Source organism: Lactuca serriola, chromosome 7 (assembly GCF_051521515.1).
Source record: "Lactuca serriola cultivar US96UC23 chromosome 7, Lser_US96UC23_V15, whole genome shotgun sequence".
NCBI classification, from domain to species: Eukaryota; Viridiplantae; Streptophyta; class Magnoliopsida; order Asterales; family Asteraceae; genus Lactuca; species Lactuca serriola.
In genome coordinates, this window is record NC_136414.1 from 181,230,605 (window position 1) to 181,240,059 (window position 9,455).

Below are 9,455 nucleotides of genomic sequence, written 5' to 3' on the forward strand. Positions count from 1 at the left end.
TTGCAAGTTAGCAATATTAATTATAGAAAACAATAGTTATACTTTGCAAAGTTGTAAGGGTTGAAAAGTTGTTTTGCTATAATTAAGGGAGAGAATATTATGCTTCATTTCAAATCTAAAGGCTTAGGTTGTGGAATGTTAATAAATTTAGTCAAGGATACATAGTGTGTTTTTAAATTTCGATTATGATTACGACATTCCTCTTCATAGTTCGAATTGTAAGAACATAACTCATAAACTATTATGGCAGAATATTGATAAAGTATCAAATCTTTATGTAAGACATTATGCATCGTGACCCATATGCTTCAGATATAGGATCGATTGCAAGTGATATAATATTTGACCATTCTAAAATTTTCCAAATGTCTAGCGCATTAAGAGGGAAAAGGACAAGAATCGGTCTTGACTAAGATAATTAAACAACTATCAAAGGACGATCCAAAGCTCGCTGAGAATTGGTGTGACAACCTGATACTTTTACACTGAGCAATCCATCCACATATCTAAAATTCACTTGAATTTAGAATCTTTTAATAGTATGATTGAGCCCGCGCTAGTGTTTTAGGCTTAATATATCATAGATATGGACCTTAGGAATTATTAGGAAGGGTGCTGCATCGCAAAATCCAACCAAACACACACCAAGAGAGGTGTGTGCGGCCGCACACTAGTATGTGCGGCCAAGCCAGCCGCATACCCAGCAGCAAACCCCTCCAGCCTCACACTCAACCCTATACAAAGTAGAGGACCCCCTTCCATTCCCTTTTGGCTGCATCCTCTCTCTCTCTATACTTTCTCTCTCTAGAAAACCACCTAAGAACACCTAGAAGACTCCCAAAACGTGAAGAACACCATCATTTTACTTGTCATAGAGGTGAAACACTTGAATCCAAGCCTCAAACTCATAATGTTCTTCATGTTCTTCATCCTATGAAGGAGTGCGGCCGCACACCGTTATCAGGTGGCCACACACACACATAATACCCTCCAAAGTGAGAGTAAGGCCACAAAAATCGACACATGGGACACAAACAAGGAGTGTACGGCCGCACACACACACATCCTGTACGGCCGCGCACTCTAGTGTGCAGCCTCACTCACAAGTCTGGCCGCATACCCCAGCCGCACACTCACCTTTATGGCCATACACACACCCTAATACTCATATTTGGCCTTAAACTTGCATAGATCATTGGGTATAGAACATGGGACACTTCGTCTTAGTGATTCCATGCACTTAGGAAGGATTTCCCCTCATGTTAGTCATGAAAACACCTTAGCTCTAACTTATATATGTGTCACCGTACGATTAATAGGGGTTGCTTGCGTTCAAAACATCCGTTGACACTCAGCAGCTATACGAATCGCAAACTTGAAGCCTACAGTAAACGGTGAGTTCATACCCCTTAATGAACCTTTCTAATGTTTTCATATGTTTTAGGGGGGGGGGGGGGATACAATTCAAATATACATTTTTATGGAAATCAATCACATGTGATTTACTATCCGTAGTTCAAATCACATGTGATTTATCACTACGCTTTATAAAAGAACTTTAAGTTTTCAAAACTACTTTATAAAAATAAACAAATTTCTAAATGCTTTCTTTCGTTAACATTTTTATTAAATTACTTTTCTTATAAAAGGTATCTACACTAATATATTTATATAAGTAAGAGTTGAAGGGCTTAGGACCTATAGCTCGCCTTATTTCCTGTTCTTGTTTGATGTGAGCTTAGGGTATTAGTTATCCGTCCGACTGTCGTTGATTTCTTAGTTATATATCATGTATATTGGTGTTAGATACAAACATTTTCATCTCATTCGATGTCTCTGTCATATATTTGCCAAGAACCATACACACTAAGTTAACTATAATAGGTATAGTTAAGGTCACTACTACTCGTTCCTACTACTACGATACACTCTATACTTTATACTACTACAAGATGATACATGAATAAGAGAACACTCTATGAACTATACAAAAGACTACTACACTATACTACAAGAGATAGCACTAACCCAGAGTATAACACACTAATCCTCTACAAGACACTCTACGCGCTACACACCGTGACCAGAGCATTCCGGAAGGAAGGTGACGCTACATGTATAGATCTATACGGGGCAGACACTATTATATCCCGACTGTTAACCTCAGTCCGAGCCGAGCAGGCCCAGGGATGGCACTACTTCACTACACTATGTATGACCAGGAAGGTCATGGGATCCTCTATTGCTCACACTATTAGTCACATAAAAGGAATACACTATATCCACACTAAAATACTAAGACTAAAGTCTCAGTTAATATCCCGAAGTAAATAAGTATCTATTACTAATGAAAGATCGCACCACTATTACTGTCAACAGGCATAACTTTTCCTCTATCTACACTACATACTGGAGATTTAGTACCACACTTTTACAACAAACAATTTTCAATGATAAAATCTACATGCAACTTAGAGTTTTTCACTTATGACGTATTTTCTGGAAAATATAGGATTTTCTAGGGTTTTCTACTACTTATAAATGTAAATTGCAGTTTTTCACACTATATACTCTAATACATTTTATACAAAATTCACACTAAATTCTTATGAACTCACCAGCTTTATGCTGATACTCGTTTTCAAAATAACTTGTATCCTCAGGCCAAAGATAGACAGGTACAGGTGCAACATTTTGGAGAAGATGGAGTATACAAGATCCATCTCTTATTTTTGTATTACTTTTGGTGTCTATTGAAACTTTACAGAACACACTTGTAATTAAACTCACTATGAAATGAAATGGCTGTAGGTTTCTTGTTTTTACTACTATGCAATTGTGATGATACTGTACATGACGTCCTCCACCCCGAAACGTATTCCGTCGTTATCGGTTTTGGGGTGTGACAATTGGTCGCTTGTGAGAAGTTGGAAGTATGATATTGGATGGACCATATCGACATTATTATGAATAGATAAGATTCTATTGAGAATGAGTTGTCATATGGTAAGTATGGAAAGGTTTCCATATTGGGAGTTGAATATTGAGAATCAATGTCTAGATTAGAAACTTTTATGCAAAAGGATGTTCAAAGGAATGTGCTTTGAGTGAGAGACATCACATCTAAGGAATTGTATTGTAACAATCTCCGATAGAGGACTTTGTAATTTCATTGGCAATAGTCATTGTGACTTTAGTGCAGTGACATTACGAAAGGATCATTACCTAAAATGTTAGAATCTAACATATACTATAAGTGGCAAGAATTTGATATTCTTTCACTTGTGAAAAAGGATTACGAGTTGTGAAATGAGTATGATAGGATATGTGTTCATTTGATCTATTTCACAAAGTAAGGACAGTAGGTAAACATTGTGTGCATGCTGAGAGCATGGGACAAGTGTAGTAATAATTCAAGTAAGAAGTTGATTACCCGAAACAGCAAATAATGAGTAATCAATATGGTGATTAAATAAAATGTTTTATTTATACCCAGAGTTTGGGGCCATATGGGATTAGTATTATTCTTGTGTTTCACTTTGCATGTTTTGACTTCCTGAATAATTTAATTGGTTCAGAACAGTCAAATTATTCGAACGGACCACAGTCGTTTATATGTTGGAAGTAGGTATGAATGAAGACTGTCGTGAATTGGTGTGTGGATTGTCTAAAGTGTATTAGACATAAGCAATTGTTTGCTGCAACGTTCATGAGTGCTTATGAATATGATTTGAGCATTGGATTAAACCCACGCTCACTTGGATCACTTCATGGATTTCATCACAAGTGATTGGTGAGACGATAACATCTTATATTCTTGAAACCGAGATGTGTGAGTTGTATCTTGCGAGTCGGTTGCACATTGATAATATGTAAACGCACCAGTAACTTGGTGTTATAAAACATATTGTTGTGTGTAATTCGGTAAGTGAGTGCAAGCGAGCATTGAGTCAAAGTTTATCCGTTCCTTTTATCCAAAGTAGGATAAAAGCGATATCTTTGGGCCCCTCGATGATTTAGTGATGGCACCTAAGCGCTTGGCCAAGCCGGGACTAAATTGATGTGTTCAATTATAGTCTGTTGTCAGTCATCATAAATCGGAAGTTGGGAAATAGTATAGAGGGAATGATTAAGTTCATGTCTCATATCTAGAATGGAGGAATATATGACCCCTTATCTAAAGGACACGCGTATCTGATAAGATCAGAGTTGACAGCGGCTATTGAAAACTACGATTGCAGATCAGGATCTGAAGTCATATGCATAATAGTTATTAGACTTATCCAAGTGGGAGACTGTTGGATTAGTGTCTAAGTCCATAACTATTTTGGTATGTACTTGACCCGATGGTGCATGGTCCTTTTGGGTTGCCTTCACCAAAGCAACTTGATAGGATGAATTATGGAGAGAAAGGATTGATTATGATTTATTAATATATTATGAGAATAATATATTAAAGGAGAAATCATATTGTTTAATTAATATTACTCAAGAATTAATTGATAATTAATTTTGTGGCTAAAAGAGATTAATTAAACTTAAGGGACTGGAATTGTAATTATAAGATAATTGCAATTAGGCTATGGATAATCTTATAATATAAGGTTGGACGAATTCGAAGGGGAAACCCATTAGAAATTGTCCAAGGCTTATTAAAGAAGGGTCCATGGGCTGCTTAGGGTTTAAGCAGTCAGTTTAGGGTTTCCTAGTTCAAAACCCTAATAGCCTACATGTATATAAACGACCCTTAAGCCCCAAAAACGAAGTGAACAAGATCCTTAGGGTTTCCACACGTTTTGGGCAGCCTCATTCTCTTCTCTTCTTCATCCTCTTGCTCTTGGTGTTTGTGAACCATTAGAGGAGTGACATTTGTGACTCTAAGCTTTCTAAAGTCATTACAAGGAGGATTTGAGATTGTTATTGCTACATAACAATCAAGGTAATATCTTAAACCCATTCTTATGTTAATATTGATTATCATATGCTAGATCTAGGGTTTAAATTCTTGGATGAATTGCATGTACAATAGAGAAACCTAGATCCAAGCATTAGGGTTTGTATGAGCACATAGGATGTTCTTATGGCTAAAACCCATCACATACGACCTTTCGAGATCCTTGCTAGGATCGGTCCCGTAGACTACAAACACCGATTACCTCAAGAGCTTAGCAACATCCACCCTGTCTACCACGTCTCTAATCTTAAAAAGTGTCTATCCGATGAAACCCTTGTGATCCCTCTTGATGAGATCGAGATAAACGAAAATCTGAACTTCGTGGAAGAACCAATTGAAATCATGGATCGGGAGATCAAACAAACGAAACAAAGCTGCATCCCGATAGTGAAGGTTCGTTGGAATGCCAAGCGGGGACCCAAATTCACTTGGGAGCTCGAAGATTCAATGAAACAAAAATATCTGCATCTCTTTTCAAATCCATGATTTGTATTTTAATTCTAAATTTCGGGATGAAATTTCCTCTAACAAAGGGATGATGTGACAACCCGAAATTTATTCCGTCAATGTAACCCACTTCCGTTAATAAAATTTATTTTTATTAAAAATTTCTGTTAACTTTTAGATAAGTAAATCCCTTTGGGTTATTGTGGTATTTTCATATACGTCTGAAAGCATTAAAAATCACGTGAAATACCCTCGAATTCTTTTGGAAAAATTTCTAGTTCACGACTAAGTCGGGTTACAGCCATTTAATCGGGTATAATCTTAAACTCCCTTTAATGTTGGGATTGGGTGGACCCCCACCTGGCCGTGAACTCAACCCTATATAAGGGTTGAGTGGTCTCCATTTGAACCTTTTTCACCCACCTTAGAGCTTTCTCTCTCTACTCTCTCTCTCTACAACTCGATATTGATCTAGAAACACCCCTTTAAGCTTCACAACTGTAAGTTAACCTTCCTAGCTTGTTGTTTAGCCTAAAATACTTTCAAATCCATGGTTTAATCATTCAAAAACACCAAGAACATGTGTTTATGGTTTGGGAACATCCCAAAACCGTAAACACCCATAAAGGGGGTTTTTTATGCCTCTAAACCCCTCCAAAACCATTCCAACGCTCAGCTTATGACCTAGAGACTTGCATGAATGATTTAAGAACCCCAAAACATGAATTTAAGGTAGTAAACATGAGTTTATGGTTTGGGGATCTCCCAAAACCGTAAACACCTTCTAAAGGTGTTTAGGTGCCCTTAACACCTTCCAATGCTTGTATAAGTGACTAGAACCTTACATGCATAGCCTAGAACCACCAAAACGCATAAATGGACAAACATGAGTTTACTGCCGTAAACTCATGTGTTTATGACCGTAAACTCCCCAAGGAGTGGTTTAGAAACCATAAACTCCATTAAGGGTCCACTTCAAGCCCTAAACACTTCCATGACCTTTGATTCAACCCTGGGACCTTTCTTTGTGAAGCATAAGACCTTTGAGAACCCAAAAACACCACTCCCACGAGTTTACAGCCGTAAACTCATGGGGATATGGTCTTGAAACCGTAAACATCCCTAAGGGCTTACACTTGAAGAGTAAACTCCTTAACGAGGCCATACACTCCTTAGATGCAACCCGTATCATTCCTAACACTTGAAATAAAGTGTTTCCTCGCATTAGAGTGTAACTACTTACTTAATTAGTGGTTTAATGACTAATTAGATACAATTATCTATCACTTCATGTTACCTAGGACCCTCGCGTGTGTTCAAGTCCTAAATTGACACCTAGCGTCCTAACCCGGCACGCCCACGTCAGGTGAGTTCATACCCCTACCTTTTTCTGAGTTTTTCATGTTTTCAGGGGGGGGGAATACAAGCAAAAGTACAATGGAACTTGTACTCAAAACTTATTATTTCTTATGAAATGTTTACATGTTCAACATGCTTTTAACATAGAAAATCGTTTAACCAATCGAATAAGAAATTAACTTGTAGAGTTAGTTTTCAAATCTAAAACAAGGAAGCTTGAAAAGCTTATCATAAAATGTTATATTTTATATTTTACAAAGGATTCATGCCAATCAAAAAACGGGATTTTCCATATTATTACTTGTAAATTCATTATTCTTAAGATTGGAGATTGTCCTTGGTAACACTCCCCCCGGATTCGAGAGTGTAGGACTAACCCTGTAACCAGAATCTTCTGAGGGAGAACGTGACTTTTGTGTATAGATCTATACGGGACTGACTACCCCACACCTTGCTGCTAGCTACAGTGGGACCGATAGGTCTACGGGTGACAAAGTCATAAAATGATATTGGCCCTCGTTACGAGCCATATCTTGTTTATTGCATGGTTATAGAACTCGCAATTTAGATAATGGAGATTTACTTTTAGTAATAATGAACCTAGTGAACTAACCTCAAAGTAATAACTGTTTTGATTACTAGAGGGTATCATCAATACCCTTAGGAATTAGTTCACTACGTACTTATTAGTTTTATGTGTGTATTAAAACTAATGTACCTCATCGAAAGTAACTGAACTTTCAAGTAAACTACACCTAAAGATACAAGTATGGTAGATACTTGTACACTTCATTTCTGGATCGATAACCAACCATTGACTTTTATGGAAAATATAGGTTTTTCCTGGGATAACTTAACTTTTCATAAACAGGCTGTTTAACAATTGGATAACCAAACTTCTTTCATAAGAAAATATGGGATTTTCTTGGGAAAAAACTTTTCATGAAATCAAAGGAACATTTTCTTTCACCAGAATCAACCGCTTATGAACTCACCAGCTTTATGCTAATATTTCTAAAACTGCTTGTATTCTCAGGTCAACGTTAGACAGGTACTTCGATCACTTTTGGAGAAGACGGAGCGTTTTTGGAAATCACGTCTTTTACTTTTGATTATACTGATGTATATAACTATGTATTTCTCCACTTTGAAACAAATGTAAATATTCATATGTAATGTAATGGTTGTGTTTACTATGCTTACTATGTACAATGATTGTGATACTACGCATGACGTCCTCTGCCTCGGAACGTTTCCGCCGCTGGTTCCGGGGTGTGACAGATTGGTATCAGAGCCTTTGTTTATAGTGAACTAAGTATACCGAACCTTACATGGTATACAACTATAAACACTAAGGGGCCGAAGTGCTCTGAACTAAAAGTATACTTTAAAATACAAGTATTTTTACAAAAGTATACAAGAATACCTAAATATCAAAAACAGTAACCACGGGTAGAACCAAACAAAAGTAATTGGGTGTTGGGCACTGCGGTTAAACATGGGCAGTTATGTAGTCGTGTCTAGGGTCAATATAGCCTGATCAACTGTATTCATTCGAGACACGGCCAACATGTGCTTGGGAGTGATTGTGGTGTACAGAAAGCCTAAAACTTACCAAATATCCAAACACCAAGTCATCGTCACAACAAAACATAAAATACTATAGGAGTATTTTAGCCAAAGCCGAATACGTTGTAGAAATTCATTCCAAGTATTGCTACTCATTCTTTCCTTAGCGATAGTTTACTTGCTTTAGTAACTTTTTCCTGTTCTATCGCTTAGTAGAACACTCTAAATGCCATAATGAGATATCTCTTGTTTCATATCTCTTGATTCTATCCAGAGGACTTACCATCCTCTCTTTCCTGATCATTTTAGATCAAGAGGCCTCCAAAGAAAAGACCCAGGTCAAAGAACAACAATCCTCCTCCACCACCACCTCCCTCTCAATTCGATCCCGCCATGTTCCAAGCAGCCGTTACTGCTGTTGTGGCTGCTGCAATGTCACAAATGAACCCCGGCGGTCCTGGTGGACCAGGAGGTGGTACTCAACCCCAAAATCAGGGAAGTGGACAGGGACACCAGAAGGAGTGTTCCTACAAAGATTTCATGAATGCGAAACCCACATCTTTCAATGGCACTGGAGGTGTCATTACCCTGACTCGATGGTTCAAGAAGATCGAGTCCATCTTTGAAATCTGTTCTTGCTCGGAAGCCAACAAGGTGTAATTTGCCGCCTGCACTTTCACCGACAAAGCATTGACTTGGAGGAATGGCCAAGTCAAATCCTTAACTCTGCCAGTAAAACGCCATGGGTTGGGAGAGCTTGAAGGAGTTAATGCTTGCCGAGTACTGCCCACGGGGCGAAATGCAGAAACAGGAGCATGAACTCTGGAACCTAAAGATGAGGGGTTCCGATGTTGCCGCCTACACTTCTAGGTTTGAAGACCTAGCGCTCCTTTGTTCGGGAATGGTCACCGCGGAAAGCAAAAAGATTGAAAGATTCATTTGGGGGCTGACCCAGCCAACCAAGGGAAATGTTTTGGCTGCTAGGCCAAACACCTTCGACAACGCAAAGTGCCTGGTGCAGACTCTGATCGATCATGGATTCGATCTCGATGAAATGACCACCACTTCTGAACCGGCTAAAGGGAGTGGTGAGAAAATAAAATTCTGGAAACAGAAGAAGGGTCAG